Genomic DNA, 27045 nt, shown 5'->3' with positions numbered 1-27045 from the left:
ACAAGGGTAGGTAAATAAAACAATAAAAAAAATATTAATTTTTGGTTGAAAAAGTAGCTTACAGTGATTCAGTGGCGACGACTCTCTCAGCCAAGCCATAAAGCGTATCACTAGCCGTCAGGACCACCAGCTGACTGAGATGAGGACTGGGGACCTTCTCCTTCCTTTCCTCAGGAGATGCGTGAGGACCTGCATTCTCCCCTCCAGCCTCCTGCAGAAACAACAACAAACATTTAGATCCTTATCCTGTACAACTGAAAGCAATAGAACTGAAAACATCATCAGTATTCCAGGAATCAGTCAATTTATTTAACAAACAAAATGAGCAGATGTTTAAAAATCTGCTCAACTTTGGTTTTATATTCAAAAACTGTCCACTTGCAAATGTAGTGTTGGAACCTACTTGCTGCTTTTTAACCAATAATCTCAAAAATACTCAATGTAATTATTCAGAAAAGTTTAAAGGAGTTTAAATGAAACGGTTTAGCTTTTGTTTTGCCAACACTCTTAAGTAAGCCAAAGCCGCTTTTTGTAAGTAGAAAGGGGATAACTACCTCAGAGGTTTAGAGTTACAATAAAAGTTATGAGGAAATGAGCTGTAAAATGAGAATAAATACAGCATGAAACAACAAATTGAATTTAATGAGGAACTGTGAGCTCTGCCACCAAATGGTAATGCTTTGTCCATATGTAAATGAGGACTGCACACCCTTCTGCTTCACCATCATTCTGCGCAGGCAAAATGTGGTGGTAAGGTGAAACGTCCTTGATGTCCTCGATAACCATATTCAAGTGTCCAAAAAAAACAAAAAAACAATGACGGAAGAATGACTCGCAAAATGAACAAATCATGTTTTAATTTATTCACTTTTACTTTAACTGAAATCCCATTTAGATGTCACATTAACATAAACACCATATAATTAAATTGTGAATAGTGTCCCAAGGTAGAATTCACTCAAAAATGACAATTAAATCATCATTTACATTTGCAAATCTGTATTCTTCACGTTCACTATAAAAAAGACCTGCAACAACATCCTGACTTTTTTGTGAATGATGGAAGGATTAAAATAAAATGCATTTGGAACAACAAGAGGGTGAGCAAATGATGACAGGATTTTCGTTTTCAGGTGAACTACTGTATCTCTTTTCAATTCTGAGAAGGCCAAAAAACAAAAACAAAATAACAATCCGTTGTTAAAACAGCTCATGTGACCGTAAGGAATCATCTCACAGAACATGAAAATTGGTTTGGGATATCATAACATTGCAATGCAATTTGAACTTTGCCACTCTATCATTAATATTCAAAGCCTTATTTCCCAGTGTCCTTACACAAACCTATTAAGGTCATATGTGATTACAGCTAAAGGGCTGCCTTTGCAGATATGTGTATTACATTCTACATGAATTAATCATACAACTTGATTTGGTACATGTGTAGACATCTCCCTGTAGAATTAAACCGATATCCAATCCAGTCAGACTCAGCATGCATTGTTTGCAGACTTACAAGAGCATTTAACGTTAATTAATATAAGAGTGGATGGAAAAAACAAAAACAAGAACAACATTGTTATCGTAGACACATTCTGACCTGTACGTAACACTAATTTAGCACTGTCAGTTGAGTGGTGTAAGATCTTAGGAAGGCAACTGTGTAGTCAAAGGAAAGCAGAGCTCATTAACATAACAGGAAAATGCTACAAAACGGGTTGCTCTGAAAAGAGCTGGTTTTGACAGGGTAAAAAAGGTGTTTTTTATACTACCATTGAGAAATTTTAACCAAACTATGTTATAGACTCTTCATTAAGACCCTAAAGAATCATATCAACTTGTGGAAAATGGGTATCCGATGACCCCTTTAAAATAGAACATATTTTTTGTGACTATTGTACTGTTTTGAATAAATAACTGCAGTCTTGGTGAGCATAAGAGACTTATTTCAAAAGCATTAATAACATTTTAAGCACTACATTGTCCAGGTTTCACCTTTGCTTCTAGATAATAATTTCCTTGGAGACCAAATAACAAGCAATTCAGCATCAGTGAATTCTAAATAGGGGGTCTATTTACTGTCTCTACGCTTAAGTCTAAATATGAAGAATCTGGTGAGACACAGTATAGTAGCAAAACATGCATTTTGAGGTCATTTGCTGGCCATCAGTTTCACCATGTGCAATCCACAAAGCAATATTGATATTTTCTCCAGAGTAATGTATTCAGAAAAACATAATTATATGGCCACTATAAGACCTTCATCCTTACAATGAGGTCAGAACAAATATCTTCCAAACGCATATTTATTTTGAAGGACGCAAGACAAATCTATCATCTGATTGTACTATGTATAAAAACACTGTCCATAGTAATCAATCTGTCCATGAAATGACCTTTAAAATAAGCTACAGGCATGTGGAGTAAATGATGTTTGATGAAATGTAAAGCGAAATGCCAACGATAGAGACCTCTTAAAAATGATACATACAGATGCCTAGAATAGAAAAATTGTTCAACCCTTTCACTATACCATTTTTTTGTTTACACCATTTAACCACAGTGGACTTAATTAGGCTTTTGTTTTCTTCTTCAACAGTACAAACATATGAAAAGTCTAAATAAATGCTGCAAACTGCAGGGAAATCCTGAAGAAAAACCTGATAGAGACTGCAAGACACCTGCGACTTGGGATAGAATTTGGTCTTAGTGTCAGCCAAAGTATAAAAGCCAAAGCTACTTAAAAACAACAAATGTTAATGTCCTGGAGTGGCCAAGTCATAATCCAGGTCTCAATCCAGTTGAGAATTTATAGGTGGACTCTGGATCTCCATGAAACCGGCTGATCCTGAGCAGTTCTGCACAAAAGAATGAGAAACTGCAGTGTCCAGATGTGGCTGACAGAGACCTACAGCCTCCAGACAGACTAAATACTGCATCTGCTAAGTACTCACTAGAAATGTTTCTCTTTGACATGAAAGAATATTTTCCATTGATCAGGTGCCACAAAAGCCAAAATACCTCACGTGTGATTAAATGAAACAAAAACTGTCACTTTTTATAGTCACTGTATATTCTTAAAATAGAAGCCCTTATATCCGGCACTCAGTCTCTGTCTGATGTCCGTGTCTGAAAATAATATTAAAGCAGACAAATGTAACCTTCCTAGCCACATCACACCTTTTTTTTCACCAACATAACTAGTTTTTTAGCAAAGCCAGCTCCCTGCAGGTACCAAAATTTATCAATTGTGAACAAGCATGACAAAATGCTTTCTGATTTGGGTCAGTTTTTCTGGCAGAGCAGTTTGAGTTCCTTCATCTTCATCTCGGCACCATGATGCCTTCAGCCAAGAAGCCCTTCCTTCAGCAGTTCTACTCACTGGTCAGTTTCATCCCACTATTTATGGCTCTGACCTTTACGGTTTCTCCTTTAAAGTGCCTTTTCAATCTCCCCTCTGTCTGCTACAGGGTGTCTAGTGTCTTTGAAATGTGGGACCTCTGTTATACTGTTGGACTCAAAATGATTACTGATGAGCTCTGCTGTGTGTATGATTGATGTGGAGTGTTTTATGAGACATATCACCTAATAAAGGACTACAACAATGTTAGGTGATATGAGGTGTAATATACTACAGTGCCTTGATTGTTTATTTAATTTGAGCTCTATGAACCTTTATGTACTGAAATAATCCTGGTGAGGGACTCTGAAGCCAGCTTGAAGATCAAAGATTCAGCTTTTTGGCAATCCGACTAAATGATGTTTAGTGTAAGCCAAACACATCAGAAACATGCCATTCTACTGTGATGGGAGCATCACGCTGTGAGGATATTTCTCTGCGGCAGGACCTGGAAGATTTGTGGAGGTTGAGAGTGGTTGAGGAAGGTCGAGCAATTTAGTTTTCACTGGAAACTCAACAAAGGAATTGTTCTCTTATAAAATAACCATGTAGTAATTTGTATTTTTTGAATAATATCCTGAATTACATACTTTATAAATGAAAGGTCTGACTTAAATATTTTCTTTTATGATTTGAAACCTGATGGTCGCAGACCAAAAGATAAGATTATTCATAACAAATGTTAAGTCTTGCATCTGTGCAAAAACAGCTTCGCATTGAATAGCCTAGAATAAAAACAAGAAAAGTAAGAAAAGAAGCAGTGAAAAAAAAAATTCTTCAAACTGCCTACTTGGAAATGCTGACACCTTTTAATATCAAGCACATCCCGCTCTTCATATTGACATTCCTCCATGCTATTTTTAAAATACTTGCACATGACTGCAATAACACTGTCATGCCGGCTGAAAGTGGGTATATTTACATACTGAGGTATAAAAGATATGGGCTGACACATTATACTGTAGCAATGGTATATACCTTCATGCAACCCAGCGCTTTTAATTAATGCAAAACCCTGGGAAGACCTGAAGAAATCCCAGAGGGAAACCTGAGTCTGAAAGGCACCTGTGACTTGAAAAGAGATTTATCAATAAGACAATGACCCCAAGCATCCAGCCAAAGCTACACAGCCAAAGGCATAAAACAATATTAATATTCTAGAGCATCCAAGTCAGTGTCTGGATCTCAATCCAAATGAAAATGTATAGGTGGTCCTGAAATAAAAGGCTTGTCAATCTCACTGCAACTGGACTAAGCAGAGATAAAAGATATAAAAAGTATATTCAGTTGTTGTACAACTCCTCCCTAGCATCTTGCATTGGATAAATGAATAAATGTTAATGCAGCCATATTATTATGCAAGCTTTTAGGGTTTTCTGAATATGTATTAAGTAAACAGTACGCATCAAACAATTGCTGAATGGTAGCTGAGGTTAACGCTATCCATTGAGATCAACTGTAATGAGGTTAACATTAACATTCTGTTCCTGTTAGAATAAACATGAAAGGGGATAATGGGATTACTAGCCTTAATACCACGCATAAATCGGAGATTAAAGATGAATAAATTCCCTTTGAATTCAACTGCAAAACGTCTCTGACGATACAGCCTGAAATTACAAATGTGCTTAAAACACCATCAGCTGTAAAATTCACTGAACATCAGAGGTGTTGTGCTGATAATGACCCATAGGATAATCATCTATGTGAGAAAGCTAACAGAAAAAAGTCTCCCTAAATGACTGCGTGCAAATGAAGTTACTTTATTGTGACAGCATGCCAAGGCACAAACTCAGAGGTTAAATTAGGATTTTTGCTCATTTTGTTAAATTAGAATATGATGGTGATGCTGCTTTGGCTTAGAAAGAAAGAAGTCTCTTATAATCAACAAGGCTGCATTGATTGGATAACAAATATAGTAAAAACAGTAATATTATAAAATAATATTACCATTTAAAAGAAGTAGTTTTCCATTTTATAATGTAATTTATTCATGCAATATATACTGTAACTTAATGATACCAAACTTTTGAATTATGTACACTTTTTTTAATCAAGAAATTATTTAAATCTACATTTAAAATTATGTATATTAATAGATATAGACAGGAAGTGTATTTAATTTGTACACCAACTTTACTATAGAAGCTTGTGGAAATGAATTTATAGAGACAACTGTAATTTTGTGAAAGTTTAGGACAAATTAAACTGTCACAAGTTTTGGAAATGTACACATCCTTGCAAACGCAAGGTAAGAACAAATGAACAAGGTGCAATCATTTACACATCACGATCATCCTATTAAAAGAAAGCTGATATGAAATTTCACAGTTCACAGTTTTTGCGGTTTCACAGAATATCTGCCTTCTGGAAGTTAACATTATAGCACACAAAGTTTTCTTACTTTTGGAAGAGCCATGCATGAGTAACTACAAGGATCTGCAAAGGTACGTGGCTTAAAATAAAGCTATGACAAACCAGGAAATAAATTTGGCAGATGGGCCTGCATACAAATGTTCATTTATCTGCATATGAATATAACTTTGTAGAATTTGGTGGCTTAGCATCCCTCTTTTTAGTCTGAACATTTACTGCTGATCTCAATTTATGTATGACAGTATGCTAAAGAAAATACCACAAAAACAGGTTAAAGCCAAATCATACAAATACAATTTGCAAAATAACATTACTTATACTGTACAATAAAATAAACTGTTAAGACTTTGGGAATGATGGCCTCATGCTGGTTAAATGAATAATCTGAAGTGCATGGCACACCAGGGTGCTACTGAACACCTGTTTCTTCAGCAAACTCTTCTTTTAAAAGAGAAAGCTGCATTTTATGGACACAACTCCCATAGTCCCTACTCACCTATAGTAATTTTAGCTTCATCTTTAAATCATAACCTGCAAAAAAAAAGCCATAAAAGCAATCCCATACACCATTCAGATTTTAAAACAAGACAGAATCTACTTTTCGCCTATTGAAAGACCACAGGCACCACATCCAAGACAAGGGTTACAAAATCAGTCTTGTTAGAAAATGTTGCAAGTGTAATAAAACACACATAGGGATTAATATAAAGTACAGTGCTGTGAAAAAAAAGTATAGGTCCCCATAACTTTCTCCATTTTTGCCTATTTGAAGAACTTTATAATTGCACGGTTTCCAACTAAACGTGATGTTTGCAGTCAGCATCACCACTTGCGATTCCATATGAGTCCTGCTCATCACTGTGAAGGAACCTGGGCTCATTCTTCTTTACAAAACTGCCTTAACTTTGACAGATTGGTAGCTCTTCAAGCATGAACTGCTCTGTTCAGGTCCTGTCACATCATCTCTATAAGGTTCAAGATAGGACTGTGACTAGGCCACGCTTTCAATTGAGTTCTTTTCAGCTGTTCAGATGTGGAATTACTTCAGTGTTTTAAACTACTGCTGCTGTACTCAAATAAACATAAAGGAACAGTCCACCTTAAAAATATATATAATCTGTCAACATTTAGTCACCCTTTTAAGACTTTCCACTCCTGGGAATATTCATTATCATTAAGAGTCTACATCACAGATCACACCATGTAAAAGCACTTTGATAAAAGCACCATATTAAATATATTTTCTCAGTTATTTTGGAATTGTCCTATTTTGAACCATTGTGAAACCATTCAGTGAGAGTAATATGGGCCAAATCCGTTTTTTTGGCAAATGGGCTACACATTTCTGCTCAATTATTGTTTATTGTAAATTATTTTCAGTCATAACTGACCACGACACAGATGCTGCCGATAAAGGTGGTTTTTATCGTGGAACATTGCTTCAATCAATCTGTCAAGATGGTATTTAGATGGTAAAAGACCTCAATAGAAAATGAAACCTGAAAAAGAATGAATTTCTTGAGCACTTTACCTCAGAGCTAACAACATTGGTGGATAATAGCTGGTTTAAGCTGGACCAGGAGGAATCCTATCTATCTGGATGCGTTAAAATGCTCCAGGCTTCATAATTGTCTTCTTATCAGGTGCTAGAGCTACCATGAGCTAAAATGTGAAGGGGCCATCAAACAAATATTCAAAGAAAAAAATCAATACCTCATCTCAAAATGGTGACTTTTTTTATGAATTTTGGTTCACTGCGAAAAAAAAAAAACTGAAGGCTAAGGCACTTCTATAACCAGAGCTCAGGCTTGGGGTTTATTAAAATGAAAAGACAGAGAGAGAGAAATGGAATCTGATAACACACAAGTGAAATAGCCGCAATGGTCTAGCATTCGCCACAGCCTCAAAATGCTTCAATCTAATCTGCTTCTAGAAAGGGAAGAAAAAGACCAAGAGTGGGAATGGTAAGGCAAGGAATAATCCATTTCTTTGTGAACATGGCTGAATTTAATTACAAAGCCCTTACAGCTGAATATGAGTGGCCCCAAATGTAATGAATCGCTCAGACTTTTTATATCAACCATGCACAAAATAACTATGAAAAAGAAAGAAAGGGCTAATATCTCGCTCTTTTTAAAAGCATCATAAAATATGATCCTGAAAGATAAAGTGGTATTTCAGTGTTGCGTGAAAACTGTTGATACAATTCCAAGCGACTTATGAACAATCATGTGTAAATGAGGGTAGATAATGCATGTCTAATTACAATCCGCTGCATTTAAAATGTTATGTGCAATCATTCATTGGTGATCAACTGAAAGCCAACTGCTGACCCAAGCGCACTCATAATAATTCACAGCACAGTGATTTAATTGACACACACTTCATCAAGTGCTTCAACAAAATCAACATACAAAATACATATTCATTCAAGCATTATGCACAAGCTCAAAGCATCAGGCTTTTGACATGGCCATATTTAAAATATTGACTGACAAACCTGATGAGGGAATAGACAGCAATTAATGTGAACCAAACCAAATGGAATCTCTTGATGCAGGCACATTTGATCACATTATGCATTTATGCATATTAAGCTTCTAATCTGGACATTTGGGACAATGTAGGAAGCTGCAAACAAAGTTTTACCCTTTTGATGCGTTATGCTTTTTCAGGGCAAAAAGGTAAGGCCACAAACTTACTGTTTAGTACGTTTTTTTTTTTTTTTTTTTTGCATTGTGCCCAAAGAAACTCAGTCTCAGTCAGCCACTTTAAAGTAGCATAAAACACACTTCTATGAAAACACAAAACACATACACATCCATAATACTGTTATATTCTAATAATATCTGCATTAACTTTATATAACAGTGTGTCCTAACAGAAAACAAGTGATTTAAGGTCACTGTCCTGTTTAAACTTGAAATACATCATAAAGCATTTGCATACATGTCAATCAAACAGAGCGAAAAACATCCACAATACTTTTTTTTTACTAACACATTTTTGCTATTAATGAAGAGTAACTTTTATTGGGATAAACAAAAAATAAAGAGTAATCCCCTTTTTTGTCATGGAAATCTCCTTTTGTCATTATTTATGCTACATATTTAAATGCATTTTCTAATGTTTCACTCTTTAAATAATCTTAAAATAATTCAATCTTAACATTCAATCTTGAAATTAATTTTCAACAATAAATTCATTATGAAACATGAATAACTCCAAGCATAAAATTGACTTTATTTTGTGTAAAGACTATTACCGTATTTTATAATATTAAGAATTAAAGCTGTAATTTTGTCAAATCATTCAAAATATATAAAGTAGTTAGTATAGAATAAAATATTACTTAGTTGCTTTTATAAAATGCTAAAAATTATAAGTGGATCCTGTTGCAAAAAATCCACACCCAGGCACTCACATAGCAAGCAAAGTAAAAAGCCTTTTTTCTGAGGCATGGCTATTAAAAATACACCAATGTGTATCAGCCCAAGCATAAATGTATAAAATGCTAGCTGTAGAATTTGCTTTAGGAGGAGGAATGAGACCATCATTTTCATCATGCTATTAAAAAAACATAATTTGAAATGTGGTACAAAAAAGAATTCCACAAATAATAGAATTCTCCTGTGATTCATATACTGTATGTTTACAGTTTGGCACTGTTAAAACACAAATCAAATAAATTAGAAATAGTGTGAAACATGCCAAAAGTGCTCATAGTTGAAGAAACACCCTTCTACTGTGAATGTTTGTGGCATCTCCCACGTTAACACCTGTTATAATTCAACATTGATTATTTAAACAGTTCTGCTGATATGATTTATTTTTTTATAAAGAACGTTCACAGTGCCAAGTCTGGCATTCAAACTGCATGCACAATCCCATTCATCTCTATCCAGTCACTGTTAAAGTCCCCTGAATCGCTCTGCTAATTACAGCATTTTCCAAGACTAAATCACTTTTTTCCAGCATTTCTTTACACCTCCCTCCCACGTTTCACCCCCTAACATCTCCCCAACTGTTTCCTTTGGCTCCAGCTGACCCCCTTCTCTACTCTTCATGTAGTCCATCAGTGTTGAGCTAGCATCCTCACGCCCGTGTGGGAGTACGCCGGAGCATTGTCGCACAAATTAACTCTCTGTCTTTGTGTGTGTGCCCTACTCTCGGCTGGTAACACTGAGAGAACAGAGAGCTCAGCCCAGTAGGTCCCCATCATTGTGCCTGGCTGTCACTTTAGTTTAGCAAGAGGCCCAAATGGCTGTTATTTGCTTGATTAACTAGAGCCTGCTCCAACCAGGTGGTATTTGAACCCATAAACTAGACAGAGTGGTCTGATTTTGTCAGTTTCAAACGCCTTGATTGGGGAAAAACAGCACTTGTCGACATAAACAGAGTCCCTTCTTTGTATTAGACATTTCACACGGTGTCTGCAGGTATGCCTGATGCATTTTAAGTACACCAATATTTCAGGAAAAAATAAACAAACTTCACAAACCTTAAAGGTTGCAGGAAATATTATAAACAAAGAAAAAAAAATCAATTTTCTAGGAAATCCAATATTTATTGTGATGGTCATGCAACCTTCGGAATGTCTGAGAAAGGTTGCATGAATGAAATGTTACTTATATGATCTTGATAAATGTAGAATTTCTTGCAGGTTAGAGTAGTGTGAGAGATTTCTCTCTTTTAATCACACAGGTTCTAGAGGTAAAAAAAAAATTGCAAATATATTTCAATCAGTAAAAAATTAAACCAAATATGCATAGATTTTGTAAATTAATTAATATATTTTTCTTATTGCTACTGAGCACATACAGTATAATATCAAACATAATATCACATTTCTCAGTTAATACATCAATTATTTATTTTTGGCTTTGGTACAGTAAATAAAAGCTCATTATTTAATTTGCAAACAACACACTGTCAACTTTTGTCATATAGTATTGAGTTGTCTACAAATGGAAAATATTAAATATAAAAAATATATACGGCTATCTTTCTGCCGACACAAGTAACTGATCCAACACCAAATATAACCTACTTCTTTATGTACTTAATTATTCAGGAATTATTAAACATTAATGTATTAGTATCAGCTATTGATTTGAATATACAATGAATAATACAATAGCCTCTGTTACTATATTGCTCTATGTTGTACTGAAATGAAAAGCTTCACTTACCATGCATCATCTTGGAAATAAAGCTTCATGTCTTAAATTCCGTACTGCATATAGTCAGTAATTTCTCTGAATAAATTATGATGAGTATATATATATTTTTAATGTCCTGATTGAGCAACATCTATTTCAGACTCCTCAAGATCACGCAAATATGTTTACTAGCATTACCGTTTCCATGTAATGTGTTGTGTTATGTATATATGTTAAATTAATAATTAATTATTAATAAATTAATTAATAAATTAATAAAATAATAAATTAATAATTAATTTAACCACCATTTAAATCATAAGGCAGTGCTGAGAGAAGAACATTTTCAAGCCAACGGCTCACAGATTACAGGCTTAATAAAAGAAAAAGCTCTCGAAATAGTAGCTACTGGTATCTTTGACATCTTTAGCAAACATGGCTCTACTGGTATGTAATTACTCTAGTTCTGGAAATGTTGGATCTGCGACATTCTCATTTTCTTGAGCTGATATCATTTCCGTCCTTTGCTCTTTCAGAGACACACTGTGCTTATTTTAGAAATAACAGAGAATCACAAATATAGTGAGACAAATCTCTACTTTCCAGGGCACTACTACTACAAAGATCTCTCTACAAAACAAGAACACACGGTAGATACCGCCAACACTGTAATACATATTTCTGCGGTACATCCTCAAAGCCTTGGCTTTGTAAGTAATATTTTCTATGGCTACGAAGGCATTCAAGGCTTTATACCCACAAAACTGTTCTTAATCCTCCTGGTTTTGAGGTCTAACATCATAATGGTATCATCTGGAAAAATAGTGTACTTCACACATGGATCAGCTGGAAGCGCACCCTTTTAAATTATAACTGTTGTCATTGGGATTCGCCTGTATTGTAGAAGCTGATATGCTGCAAATAGAGTAATTAGAGCTGAGATATGACCTGCTCGGGTCTCAAATAATCTGATGACATCTTTGACATGCCGTTGGATTCATTACTTATAACGAGGTTACAGAACATCCACCTTGAGAAAAACATGTCAGGAAATGTTTTATGTATTAACAATAATCTCAGGTATCTATGCATTGATGTATCTAAATAATACCACTTATCTTTAAAGAATCTTTCTAGTCATGCACATGCAGTATGTTTGTGGTAATGAAAAACGTCTTGGTTCTGTAACGGCAAACTAAACAGATGGTTTTCCCAAGGCGCACTGTTCATAATGGGCTCTTCCTCTTGTGAGTATCTTTACAATGCACTGGCTTCAATATTACTTTGATTCTTTACTCTCAAGGGTTTCAGTAAGAAACAGGGCAGAAATGTCAGTTGGCAATTACTGTCAAATGCATTTCTCTGCTCATTTCTTCTTCCTCTCCTAATTTGCCAAATTTGTTTCTCATTAGACGGGTGTCAAACAGAATTAGAGGCCTCATTTGCATGTGTTGTGTCAGGTCTCCTTATCCCTGTATTAGAACCTCTTAAGTGTCCATTTCTTGAATTTACAGGATGGGGTCTTGAAGAAGAGGCTCTGTTGCTTCATTAGAATGGAGGAAATCAAATCAACAGCTCATAAAGGTGGTTCTTTGAAATAGCAAAGATAAACTGAAATCGTCACATATCAACCGAGGGAAAGTCACAGGCAATTTGCTGTCGATTTAGGAATTTGTGCAAAAGCTGATGCATATTCTTCTGGCTCTGAACTGATACTCCAGAAATAGTCTCAAAACCTTAAATGCTTTTTTAAAAATAATTATTTAAAAGATTCGCTTTAGACAAAAACAAATTATGTCAGGTAAATTAATAATAAATTAAAAATAAAATAACTTTCTATACATTATATAAAAATAATAATACATTTAATAAAAAAATAAATGTAAAAAAAAAACATGAATATGAATATAAAATAAGAATGGTTATGTGCACGGCACCTCCATTAACAGAGTGTTAACTAAACTAAACTAAACTAAATAAATAAATAAATAAATAGATAAATAAATAAAATAAAATAAAATAGTTAAGTAGAACATTATCTTGGTCAGCCTAACACAGGAACACTGTTCTGAGAGATGGGCAGATGATTTTCAAATGTTCAATGTGTCATATGTTAGAGCTGTGTTTTTCCCCTTCTTTTTTTTTTTCTTTCTTTTTTTTTTTACAACAGTATATTTTACAAACTGGCCAGATATCAAACAAACAACAGAACAGCACACACCAAGGATACCTTAAGTCTGCCAGATCTAATCCTGTGGGAGAATCATGGAGGCAGATGTCCTTTTGGACTGCCATAAACACAGGGGAGACAGAATGTGGGAGGAAATAATTGATGCTTCACCCCGAGCAGCCATCATGCCAGTCTGTGATATAAGCCAAGTCACAGTGTGCCGGCTCCCACAGTCCAACCACAGGCTTAAGGTTAACCACCAAGCTGTTGAATGAAACTGAGCCATGGCAGACAGCTGACTGCCAGAACCTCTGTGACCTGAGAACTGCGCCTCAACGAAATAAAGAAGTGCTCATTTTTATCTGATTTCAAAGTGAACTGGATCAAGACTAATGCCACAATGCAAAAATCCTATTAGGATAGCTCTGATTGTGTGAGAATACATACTTTTTCAAATCTAGTTTAACAGAAATCATCTTGTCTTCATGCATGCTAAGACTGCTGGATTTGTACCACCAAAACTGAAACTGATCTTTGTAGGAGGATCTATGGCTGGAGTTCAAGTAAAACCCCTTTTTCCTGCAGAAAGCAGTGAAATTGATCTTACTGAAATGAAAAAAAAAAATTATGGCAAGGAATCAAATAAAATCTTTGTTTGTTCCACTGTACATACAGTATTACCAAAATACAGTGTTTACAGAGTGCTCCACAGAACAGTGGCCCGAGGGACTGGATGGCATCGCTGGAGAGAGCTAATCTCAGAACTGCAGTTGGCCCCGAGGGAGAACCACTATCAGATCTGAAACAGAAGCTTTCAACACTGCCCAGTGGACACTTCACCACACACACAGAAACATCTGTGTGCAAACAAAGACAGGTGAACACACTCGCTGTCTCAGGCTCTCTTCAAATTGAGCTCAACAGCAGGTTTCTGGAATTCTGAAGAGATCTAAAGCGAAGCCCCTGTTACCATGTAAACGAGAACCACACCAGAAGAGCTCATATTGTAATTTATACTTTTAATGAATGACTCTACATTAATAGCTTCATACTGTACCATCATTTTTATTCAGTTACATCATTCCCAAAGCTTCATGGGTTTTGTCCATAAAAGATATTCACAGTACTATAGACAGAACGATAGATAGACAGACAGAGTATTATAGAACATCAGAAATAATAGAAGATAGAAAGAATGAATGATGGACAAAAAACAGACAGACAGACAGACAGACAAATAGATAGACAGGCAGACATTTGCTGAAAATCACCAGGACTAGCTTGTCACAGTAAAGAAAGAATCAAACACTGAAAGATGTGTAAAACTGAAGGACTGAAATGAGAAGAGGTGACAAGAGAAGACATTTCACTTTGAGTGACACAAGCCTCTTGAGAACGGACACGGTCAGCACTCACTGACTCCCACTGATTTATCCAATGAACAGAAAGAGATTATAAATGAACAGCAATAATGGGTTTATAAATGAGGTCTCGTCCACCTTGTTCATGTGTGTGCCATGAATCACACATCTGGAAAACACCATACCATTGACAAAAATAGCAAAGATGCCGGTGCCTAAACAGGAAGTGTTATTTTCTAAAAGGGGTGATGAAGACAACCTAGATTTGACTAAATTAGGCAATAGATTAAAAATTATCTATTAAAAATAATCTGCATATAGTGAAAAGTACTCAAATGCTAAAGTTTTACAGAGGATGAATCTTATGTAATAAAAGATTTATAGAGTCATACAAAAATAGGACTGTGCACATCAGTGGTGGAGCCTAAAGACTTTTCCCTCTAAACATTTTGGGTTTTTATCAATGTTATCCAAGAAAAGCAGAGATCAAATCTCATAGGAGGTCTGGTCTTGCCAAAGAGGCGATAATGTTTAAAGAGCTTTTAATTCTGCTCCAGCCGCAGAGTGATATCATTATATCTGCGCTGGAAAGCAGGCAGCATTAGGTATACATACCCATGGGAAATACCCTCCAATCCCACTGCAGAAAAATCACTTTCAGCTACAGTGCATTTTACCATTTCAATTCTCAAAGTTCTCAGCTCCTATGTCAGATGAGCGTCTCATGTAATACAGGAGCTGGCAAGGTATCTTCCCCATCTGTGGTGCTAACTGATCTGTAAATCCGAATTTCCAGCTCTACCTCTGATTGCTTACAAGAGTTTATATACAAAGCACTGAGACCTTATTAAAGGGGTCATATGATGCGATTTCAAGTTTTCCTTTCTCTTTGGAGTGTTACAAGCTCTTGGTGCATAAAGAAGATCTGTAAAGTTGCAAAGACTAAAGTCTTAAACCCAAAGAGATATTCTTTATAAAAGTCAAGAGTTAACCACACCCCCCTAAAACGGCTCGTTCTAACACGCCCCCACGTCTATGTCACGATGTGAGAAGATTTGCATAATGCCACCCAAATGTCCATGCAAAGAAAGAAGGCGTAACTTTTATTCTCGCAGTTGCCGCCGGTGCCATTTTGTGGAGACCATTTTGTGTTTTGTTGTAAAAGCGAAAATACTTTGTTTGGCCTTCCAAAAGAGGACACAACTAGCACATTTTGCACATTTTGTATGTTTTTCTTATGGCTTCAGACGTTTGTTCTATTCAAAGGTAAGTGCCCTGCGAAGTGGACATCACAGGATATTCCGTCATGATTCCAGTTCGAAGCGAACGTATATTTTCCATTCAAAGTGCATTGAAGTGTGCGAGACGTCAATTTAAATTGTATTTATTTACAGAGGTATATGATGTCACACTTGTCCATGTGTGATGACGTTGCACAACGCAAATCCGTGAATGAATGTTCCGAAGTGAGGTAAACTTCAACAGATTTCCCCTGCTCAGGGAGCAGGGAGCAATGAACACTGTGTAGGGACCATGTCAATGGGAACACAGTTCATACGGAGCTCACTTCTAATGAGCTGATTATCTGAATCAGGTGTGTTAACAAAGGGAGACATGCAAAAATATGCAGAGCAGACGCCGGTGTTCTGACTAAGACATGCATCACAATATGTTAAGGGGCGTAACATTTCCATCACACGCTTGAGACATTCGGCCAGTCACAACGCACTGGATAGCTGGCCAATCAAGAGCACACCTCGCTTTTCAGACCGATGAGCTTTGTAAAAAATGATGCGTTTCAGAAGGTGGGGCATAGAGGAGAGACAATAATGTACAGTATGTGGAAAATGATGTGTTTTTTGAACCTTAAACCGCATAAACACATTTCATTACACCAAATACACCAAATAATGTTCTTTTTTAGCAACATCATATGACCCCTTTAAGTAGAGACAAGAAATTAAAGATGACATGAACAATATTAATCTTTTAAAAATAGAAGATAGCGACAGTTTAGCCAAAGAAAACATTTCAGTAGAAAAACTCAGTGTAAACACCATGCATCTTATCTCCCAGGACGTTAAAAGGATATTTACAATTAACATTAGTATTAACATTCTATCACCATTTATTCACCCTCACCTTGTTTCAAATATGTATGACTTTCTACGGAACAAAAAAGATGATATTGTGAAGAACTCCATAAAATGAAAGTTAATGGGGTTTACAGTTGTTTTGGACTCCTCTGAATTTCACTGTATGGACAAAAACAGTTCTTAAGATATCTTTGACAAAGAAGTCATACAGGTTTGGAATGACATGAGGGTGAGTAAATGATGACAGAATGTTCATTTTTGGGTGAACTATCCCTGACGGAAAAAAGTGCAAAATTGCATTGCTTTGTACCTTAGCAACACCTAAAGGCTCAATAATAATAATAGCTTAAATTGCTAATAGGTACCCTTTAGGTACAAATGTTCAGAAATGTTCTGATTGGCTGTTATTGTGTTATGTCAAGCAGCAGTTTTGCACTCAGTCTGGAGAGAATTTTTTTTATTGCTTTTAGAAATCCGGTATGGAAAATTCAGCTTTGCCATCAAATCAATGGAATAAATTACATTTTAAAATATATTAAAATATTAAAAAAATATCTTTTCACAATTATAAACCGATTTTACAGATTTTTATATCAAATGAATGCAGACTTGGTGAACATACAAGACTCATATTCAACTTAAAGCAGTGCTTTGGCAATATGAAGTGTGTAGCCATAATTAATCATCATCATAAAGCTAGTATAATCTTAAAAACCTGCCTGTATCTCCAGCCAATAAACGACTGCTCTCAAAAGTCTTCAGGCCATCAATTCTCAACACTATCACAGACACCTGAAGCCCTGCCAGGCCCTTTGGAATAAGCAATGTATAGTCCCTTTATATGTGATGCAAGAGGTACCAAAAGTCTGGGAGCTGATCCCGGATGATGACCCAATAAATAATGGGGGCGTATTTGTCTTTGTCAGTGGCATAATAATCTATAGTCTTTTTGTTAAACAGTTGATGGGCAAAGAAAAGCCTATCATGCACTTGGGATAAACAGATGGCAATGTAATTGCTTTTAGAGACCTAACTTGCTGTCTATTTCCTATAAAGGGAACTTGGTGCCTATTTCCTGAAACCTCATTAGCAGCTGATTGCAAAGCAACCTTGTTAAAAGCCACTGCTGTACATGAGAGCCATTACACGCTCACAGCCGATTGTGGCTAGCTGACATGTAGCTAGCAAAACAAACATGTTAATAATGGGCACAAGAAAATAGCACACTTAAATTTCATGTGCAATGCATCATAACAACCTTGTATCCAGACTTTGCAATATTAAATATACATATAAAGCATTTTTTTAATTTGTAAAAGTTACACCTAAAATATATACAAAACCCTGAAGTCGTTATGATATTTAAAGGGATAGTTCAACCAAAAAATTCTGTCATTAATTACTCACCCTCATGTCGTCCCAAACCTGTAAGACCTTCAAAACACAAATTAGGATATTTTTGATGAAATACAAGAGCTTTCTGACCCTCTAGAGGCAGCAATGCTACTGACACGTTCAAGGCCCAGAAAGGTAGTAAGGACGTCAACAAAATATTCCATGTGACATCAGTGGTTCAACTGTAATTTTATGACGCTCTGCAATGGAAGGAGTGAAGGCTGTCGGATTTCAACTTTATTTGTGTTCCCAAGATGAACGAAGGTCTTAAGGGTTTGGAACAACATGAGAGTAAGTAATTAATGACAGAATTTTCATTTTTGGGTGTCCTATCGCTTTAATATTCAAAAAATAAGTCTCTCATGCTCAACAAGGCTGCGTTTTAATCAAAAATACAGTAAAAACAGTAATATTGCGAAAAATTATTACATTTAAAATAAGTGTTTTCTATTTTAAGGTATATTTTGAAATGTAATTTATTCCTGTGCAAAGTTGAATTTTCAGCAACTTCAGTCTTTCAGTCTTATTCTAACATCCAGATTTGATGCTCAAGTAGTATTTCATATAAAATGCATGATATCTATGCTTAGTATTTTTAAGGAAAATGTGATACATTTCAGAATTCAAAATAGAAATAATTCGTAATCCTTGCTGCATAAAAACATGAATTTCTTATAATGTATCTATATAAAATATCTATATAATTACACATGAATACACACATATAGTATTTATATAAAGTATTTATTTATCTTCATAAAATCTATGTTGGTACAAAAATACCATATGGTATAAAATTACATATGTTAGTACATAATTATACAAGAACTTGACAACAAATGATGCACAAAATAATGTCAAGAATAGCATGTCATGCAGAGAATAACATTTCAAGCTGCAGGACACTGCCGTCACTGCTTGACATGCCATGTCTATGAACCGACTCTTAAAAAAGAAGAAAAACAATTTCTCTTGGCTCTGTTTGCTATATTGAATGGAAATTTCTTGCTGAGCTAATGATAAAATAGATGTGGGATTGCCTTATCCACAAAAGATACCAATATACTGTGGCTGCCTCAAAATACAGCCAAAATGAAATCTGTTTTGGAGACCGCTTAATCACTTGCATGCTCCTACGATGACTACAAATGCTGTCTAGGTAGGCTAGATTTAGTATTGGAGACAGAGACATACTCCCAGACTCCACTGAGCACCATAACTTGCAAGTCTGACAGGATAAAAACAATCATGTTTCATTATTTTATGCAAACTTGTATCTTTTCTTGCTCTTTGACATTCAGACATCTGGGGGAATAGATCCTATATAATGACTGCCTATTTGTGCAGGAGAAAGAGGTATGTGGTGCATTCTGGGTATCAGGCCTTTGGCCCAGAGTGCCTTAATGGGTGCAACCATGGAAACCAAAGGACATTTATTACAAGAGTGCAGGCCTATCTAAGTGTACTGATGGTGATTAACTCACCTGTGGCTGCTATAGCTGAAAGTAAGAGGGGGTAAGAGATGATAGGCCTGATGAGAGGCTGTAGGGAACTCAGATAAATGCACACTACCATTTCCACTTGGATTCGTAATGGTTACATAAGAGAGGCCAAGAGAGGATATGAACCATAGGAGTGAGATGGCCAGAGAAAAAAAAAAAAAAAAAAAAAAAAAAAAAAGAACGAGTGCATTAAAAGTTCCTTGTTTTTACTCACCACGTCTATTAGGCTCTCCTGGATTCGGCTGAGCGTCGTCCTCAGTCTGCTGCTGATCAAACCCAACCCGATGATTCATACTAAAGGAGACAGCAAAACACACCCCGTGAGAAAGAGACTTCACTGCTTTTCAACCATACAGGAATACACACACTCATAAAACGCAATCTCTAAAGCTCCAGAGTGCACACACCACCAATCATCTCCAGAAAACTTCACTTCATTCACACAGCTCCCACGAGTGTGGTTCAAGACTTAGACTTGGTGCTAAAGAATTAGTAGTTCTTGGTGACTTAAATTGGAATAGGTTGTATTCACCAACTGATGAATTTAAAAACTACTGCGATGTATTAAATCTTTTTCAGATTGTTCACAGTCCCACTAGACTGAATTTAAAATGTCCAAAAAAATCATCTCTAATTGATTTAATTTTAACAAACAACTGCATCTGTATTTGCGAATGACATCAGTGACCACTGTGTCACAAAAATTCCAAAATCCAAACCACACATCCAAACGTGATATGAAACATTTCTCAGAACAAGGATTCCTACATGATCGGAATAACTTGGAGTGGGAACAAATTAATTTAATTCCTGACCTTGAAATAGCCTGTGAATTCTTTTATTATAGTTTTTCTGCTTTAGTTGACAAACATGCCCCCCTCAAAAGCTACAAGGTGAAAGGCTTGGTAATGCATGGTTTTCTCCTCTTTTATCAAATACACTTCATGAGCGCAACTTGGCATGGGCAAAAGCTAGAAAAACAGATTTACAGTGGTAGGCAACCTCTGTCCTGGAGTGCCGATGTCCTGCAGAGTTTAGCTCCAACCCTGAAGAAAAAAAAAACTAATTCATCCGTAGCCTTAATAATCCTGAAGACCTTGATTAGCTTGTTCAGGTGTGTCTGATTAGGGTCAGAGCTGAACTCTGCAGGACAGCGGCACTCCAGGACTGACGTTGCCTATCCCTGGTATAGAACATCCTTCATGTATTATGAAAGGCTCTCATGCAATCAAGGATAAAGTAAAAATGCTTAATTGTTTCAATGAACACTTTATAGCTTCTGGCTTTTTGTTTAATTCTATTTATGGCGCTTATTCAAACTCTTTTAATTGTTCAGTCAGAGAATTTTGTGTCTGTCTGTCCTTGCCAAAGTCCTTGAAACATTTGTCAGCTATCACTTAAAGGACTTTCTTTCTGTTCATAATATCCTGTCTGATTTTTAATCTGGTTTTAGAAAACAACATAGCACAACTACAGCAGCCTTAAAAGTACTAAATGACTATTGAATCTGTTGACAAAAAGAAATAATGTGCAGCCTTATTCATTGATCTATCCAAAGCATTTGATACTGTTGATCATACCTTGCTGATACAACGCCTTGTCAGTATCAGATTATCTGAACATGCTCTTGGTTGGTTTAATAACTATCTCTCAAACAGAACTCAGTGTATACAGGCAGATGGTTTTATTATTATTTCATTTAGTTCACTTAGTTTAACTAAAGGTGTGCCACAGGGGTCAGTGCTAGGACCTCTCCTACTTATTGTATATATTAATAATATTGACCAAAATGTTAATAATACACATTTTGACTATTACGCTGATGATACAGTTATATATAGTTCAGCATCCACACCTAACCTGACCCTTTCACAGTTACAGCTTGCTTTTAATATTGTTCAGCGTAACTTATTTGATCTAAAACTAGTTTTAAATGCTGATGAAACTAAATTTATGTTAATAATGCATTTTATTTATAGGCGTCTTTAAGTATTCAACTGTGTTGTTTTCTAAATCAAAATCAATCCTTCATACATGCTATTTATAAAAATAATTTAAGTGGCCAAAAACTCTCTAAACTAAAATCTTGTAAACAAAGTAGCATGGAAACTAATCTACATAATATTATATGCTAAGAAAATACAGGACATGTGTATATATATATATATATATATATATATATATATATATATATATATATATATATATATATATATATACTGTATATATATATATAAAATGTGAGTAAGGGGATGAAAACACAGCACAGTGGCAGGCATTTCTACTGCCAGCAGGCTCCACACAGCAGTCTTACCCAATAGATAGGGACCACCTGTCTGGACGCACCAAGTTGAGAGCCTTGTGAAGGCAGAGATGCAGATTGGAAGTGCTTTGCATTGAGAAACAAAAAGGAAAATTGACACAAAGCAAATAATGAAATTTTTGGATTCGATTTTTTAAATATATTGCAATTACTGGGAATTTTTACTGCAAAACATTAATTAAGCACAATTAATCATTTTAAAAAGACACATTTATATACACATTTAATCATTAAAGAAAACTGACTTCCACCACATTAGTGCAAGCAAAACTACAGCAAGCACAGTATTGAGCAATTTAACGCTTTCATTTACTTAGTGAACAAATGGCTGCCAGGGGGACAATAAAACTGCAGTCTTTCTCTGACTTTAACATTTTTGCAAAGTTGCCAAAGGACCCATCTGTTAGCGTGACAGTCGCATCTTCCCGTCCGTTACTAACTCTATCTGCAACACTTAATAAGCACTACTCAGGCTTTCCCTACACTGAAGCGCTTCATCATCCTGGAGGTGATCCATTTTCAGATAAGCCACTTGCATATCGTTCCCCGTTCTTTCCATTCATTGCCTTTAAGCTAAGTTATTAACTTGAGGCAAAGAGCAATGAATGGCAAGACCAATGCATCTTATATTATGTGCGTGGCAGAGTTGATACTCCGGCTGTATACAATGCCGTACAGACCTTTCAGATCCTAATGTTGTTCATTACTAAATGAAATGGCGCAATACATAATCTCCATCTCCATGTGAGATTGAATGTCTTGTGTGTTTGGAGTTAGTCATGGGTGAAAGTGAATCCAAATGAGCATATCAATTTCAGCCGCTTTGTAAAATTTTTTTTTTTTTTATAAGTAATGATATTTACTTTTTTGTCTCCATTGGCTTTTCTTCAAGACCGGCTGCCTCTGATACTGACAGCTACTCTTACTCATTTAAGAGTTTGAAAAGTTTCCATTAGTGACAGAAACCCCTCTCATGCTTTTTCTCTTGCTGTACGATCAGCAGAGGAGGTGAATGTGCAAAAACCAGAACAAGAGCAAGAGAGAAAGATGAGATGTGTTGTTTTATTTAATGTGCCTTCAAACCCGTCGGGTGGGTTAAAGGCAAACCTGGCTGGCATCTGACAGCTAATCTTATGGCGACTGTATCCAGTCTCCCTCAGATTTTCTGCTGGATTTGGTCAGGACAAAGTTAAAGTGAAATGTTCTGTGGTCAGCACTTAAATATCAAAGATAATACACTACACTGTCACTCAGAAGGCATGCAGGGGGGAAAAAGCATTGCCTTGGCAAGTTGTTTGCATTAGTACCAATGAACAGCAGTGGCTTAAAAAGCCAAAAAGTGAAATCTTGCACATCAGCAACGCCTTGTTCTAATATAAATGTCCAAATATGTGGAATTATGAGTCAGGTCTTCAGAAAGCAAGTCATTAAATCCAGATCACACTTGAAACCCTGTACTGATCAATGCATCTAGAAGCTTAATTCTCCTCAGGGCCCCTCATTTCCTTCAGTTTTTAAAAACACCCTTGTATGTCTGCCCAGGAGTGTTCTTCTTTGGGAATGAAATCATGACTTATAACGATGCTAAACCACATGGAAAGGCCAAATAGAGTGCAAAGACTTTACTCCTGCTCTATAGTGTGCAAGGGCACTGGCCTCAATCCACCAGCATGAAAGCATTTACTTTTGATTTAGCACTGGCTCAGCATAGCAAACAAACAATTATTTGCAAAGCATACAGAGTGCAAATGAAACACTTCTGTGATAATAAGAAGAAAATGTCAGAAGAAAAAAAAAAAGGAAGGTAGAATCACTGTAGGCTGCAGAGAGTTTGGCCATAAAAGCATCACTGGGACCAGAATTCAGTGCATGACAGATGAAGTGTGGAGATCTTTTTGTTTCGTAAGACAAATGTTTTAACCCCACCTGGCTTGTGTGGAACGATTAAAGACTATTGTCAAATCCCATGACAGAAACACTATTTTACAGATGATGAAGGCCATAGACTCCATTAGAAAACAGCACGTAACTGGTCAAGCCAATCAAAGCCTAGACTGACAGGTTGGTATTATTGATATGTTTAGTTTTGTTGTATAGTTCTCAAGGAACTGAATAATGTTATTAGCACACTAAGGATCCAACTGTTCAGCTTCTGCTTCCCAGAGAAAAAGTTCATGGCTTCTTGAAGACTACAAAGAATGAACATCTTTTTGAGGTGGTCAACAGTGAGCTGGGTAAGTAAGTGCAGCTGTGAAACAAGGTGGAAAATATGAATGTATAGGTCTGTTTGCAAGGCAGTAGAGGTCTGAAACTCCAAGAACAGAAGTCCAAGAACAGCAGGCAGCCCTTGGGCTGCCACTGCCAAACCAATGCCCCAACCAACAGCTTTATTATGGCCTCAAATGCTGTTAAACAAGCTTGCCTTCCTCAACAGACTCTCCCAGCTCACATAGGTGGAAAACAGTGAGAAAATTCAATGCCCCTTCAATGTCACTCCCTCTGCACTCAGGAATTCATTTACACTTTCAATAGTGTTCAAAAGGCCCATGACTTTATAAAGTAGGCAAGGCAGTCAAGAAACTCCTGGGAAGGAAAGTCACATTGTCAGTTTGCAGAGGTAGAGGCATGGACCCATTTGAGCGGCAGATAATGCCATTGAAAAGATGCTTTACTTCACAAAGGTCTGACAAACGGGAGGCCCATGTTAGGATAGCTGACATGCTCAAACCTTAAAGGGATAGTTCACCTAAAAATGAAAATGCTGTTGTTAATTACTCACCCTCATGTCATTCCAAACCCATAAGATCTTTGTTCATCTTCAGAATACAAATTAAGTAATTTTTGATGAAATTCAAGAGCTTTCTGACCCTCCATAGACAGCAAGGGAACTACCATGTTCAAGGCCCAGAAAAGGCATTTTCTGCCAATTTTAAATAAATAAATTTAATTATAAAAATGAAAATGAAAACCAGACTAACAATTTCATTATAGAAAACTATACGCAAAATATGTGCCTAAATAGAACATAATCCTCTTGCTTAAATCATCTTGTTTCCAAACTTCCGTTTAGACCACGATTCTACATTAAAGTTTTGATGAAGACAAACAAAAATGAATGTTACAAATGGACAAAAGACTATACTATGGAAGCCGTTTAAAATACTAATAAATTATCATTAATGCTATTTATGATAACACAGTGTTTTGAAGAGCGGGCTGTGAACATTTGACCAGCAGGTGTCGCTAGCGTGCCGCTCCCTTCTGCTTCGCTGCTTGGAACATGCGTAGAAGTAATAAACAGTTTCTCACTAATATGAGAGTTATTATGAGCGTTTCATATTATTATGATTACAGAATCATATTTTTTACTTAACTGTGGTGGGAACGGGGCTCTGTACTCTGTACATCGTGTGAACAATAAGCCCGACCCCTAATCAACATATAATTTGCGTATCAGTTGACACTGAAAATGAAAACGAAAATGAAACCTGTGAAATAAAAGTGACAATAAAACAAAAAATAAACTTTGCATTTTAATTTGAATTTTCACTATTATTGCGTGAGCATTAATAAAAAGCTTTGTAAAAACTGGATTTGCATTTTCTTTTTCACGGTTGCCTTTCATTTTAAGATTGGCAGCTTTGTGAATGTCAAATCACCAACTGCATTTTATTTTTCAATTTCTCAGGGACAATGCATAGTCACAGTGAAAATGAAAATTAAATCATTTAATTTAATTTTCAATTTTGGCACATATTTTGCATATAGTTTTCTACAATGAAATTGTTAATCTGGTTGTCATTTTTATAATTATATTGATTTATTTAAACTTGGCAGAAAATGCCTTCATATTCCATACTAGTAAGGACATCGTTAAAATAGTCCACGTGACAGCAGTGGTTCAACCGGCGAAGACTGAGCCGGAAGAGAAGAAATCGTTGAATGAAGTTATTTATGTTTTCTTAGGGCACAAAAAGTATTCTCGTAGCTTCATAAAATTATGGTTGGACCACTGGTGTCACATGTACTATTTTAACAATGCCCTTACTATGTTACCAGAGTCTTAGGGAGCTAAAACAGCTGCATTGCAACTAGTGGGGGTCTTTGCCAGTTTACCTGCAATGGCTTGAGTCAGACTTCTGGGAAATCAGTGCAAACAAGGCAACTCCATGTAAGATTCATTATTCCAGTAACGTTTGAGCAGGGGGCAAGGAAGTCGACCGGAAGTTGAAGTCGGCCGCGTGCCGCCATCTTGTAGCAGAACTTCACTTGCGTTAGCATCCCATTGACTCCCATTCATTTTGGCGTCACTTTGACAGCTAATAATTTTACATCTGAGGCGTTTAAAGACTCCATTTGTCCATTATTTATTTCTAAAGATACACGACAATGTATAAAGGGCTCCATTACCTTCTATGTTACATTATGGCCCCGTAGAAACAGTTTTTGTAAAAATAGGCTAACGATTGCATCATAACCACTCGACTCTCTGTCGCACAGTAGAGAAATTACCGTACAGACAGGAGGAGAAGCTAGCAGGCAATCGGGGAGACGTCAAGAGATATGGCGTACTGGCGTTACATTTTAAAATACTATACAAAATAATTAATCAGAATACTTACTCCTGCTCACTCAGACCAAAGAACTCCCCGCTCAAGCTCGCCGTCTCTGCAAGATTAACGATGGCAGTTTGCACGCACAGCTACTAGAAGATTTACATCTGTCAGACAGGTTGCTGACGTCATCAAGCTTAGTTTGAGTCTGCGCGTCAGAAACGGAAGTGCTAAAAATCGCTAAAAATGGGCTTCACTTGTCTCAATTGAGTTCCAATGGGGTCGCTGTGTCCATTTCTTTTACTGTCTATGCGTTTGAGCACATGAGGTGGCTTAGTTGTGAGGTCATTTGGGACAGTGCACAGAATATAACCAGAGTGCTCTGGGGAGCAAGAAACAAGTTGCTTTCAATGGAGCTGCTAAAGTGCGGTATATTGTGGGATATTGCTGTTGTGGCGAAGGCATTGAAGACTCTTCAGAAACGGCTTATTGAGTCTCACAGAGTTTGCTGTCTAATTTTATTTAGGAAGGCCCAGCTCTCGAAATTGATTTATCTAGCCTAAAGCTGTGCTTCTTTAAGCTTTGAGAACTGTAGCTTCAGGGCACAAGCCTATAGAGAGGTCTGAATTGAAATCACTTAATTCTAGACATGAACTTCTGCAGGTGCAATTGTCTTTATCCCAAACTCTCAAGGGTCATTGAAGCAG

General features: G+C 36.3%; 1 protein-coding gene across 2 annotated transcripts in view; it reads right to left on the bottom strand.

The window, feature by feature from the left end:
- Positions 1–24566, bottom strand: part of LOC109111197 (syndetin-like) — a 41850-nt gene extending 17284 nt beyond the window's left edge. The window contains exons 1-3 of one of the 2 annotated variants that reach the window (XM_042745446.1): positions 21777–24566; positions 19677–19756; positions 63–211 (exon numbers count right to left, since the gene is read on the bottom strand). The gene's annotated coding sequence lies outside the window, so the exon portion shown is untranslated. Of the gene's footprint in view, positions 1–62; positions 212–19676; positions 20506–21776 lie in introns of those variants that run through there. The other variant, XM_042745445.1, reaches the window with a different exon arrangement.
- Between the last annotated feature and the right edge of the window lie 2479 nt (positions 24567–27045).

Source organism: Cyprinus carpio, chromosome B19 (genome assembly GCF_018340385.1).
Source record: "Cyprinus carpio isolate SPL01 chromosome B19, ASM1834038v1, whole genome shotgun sequence".
NCBI classification, from domain to species: domain Eukaryota; kingdom Metazoa; phylum Chordata; class Actinopteri; order Cypriniformes; family Cyprinidae; genus Cyprinus; species Cyprinus carpio.
The sequence above is the reverse complement of the archived record's forward strand: the minus strand, read 5'-3'. Positions and strand labels throughout refer to the sequence as shown.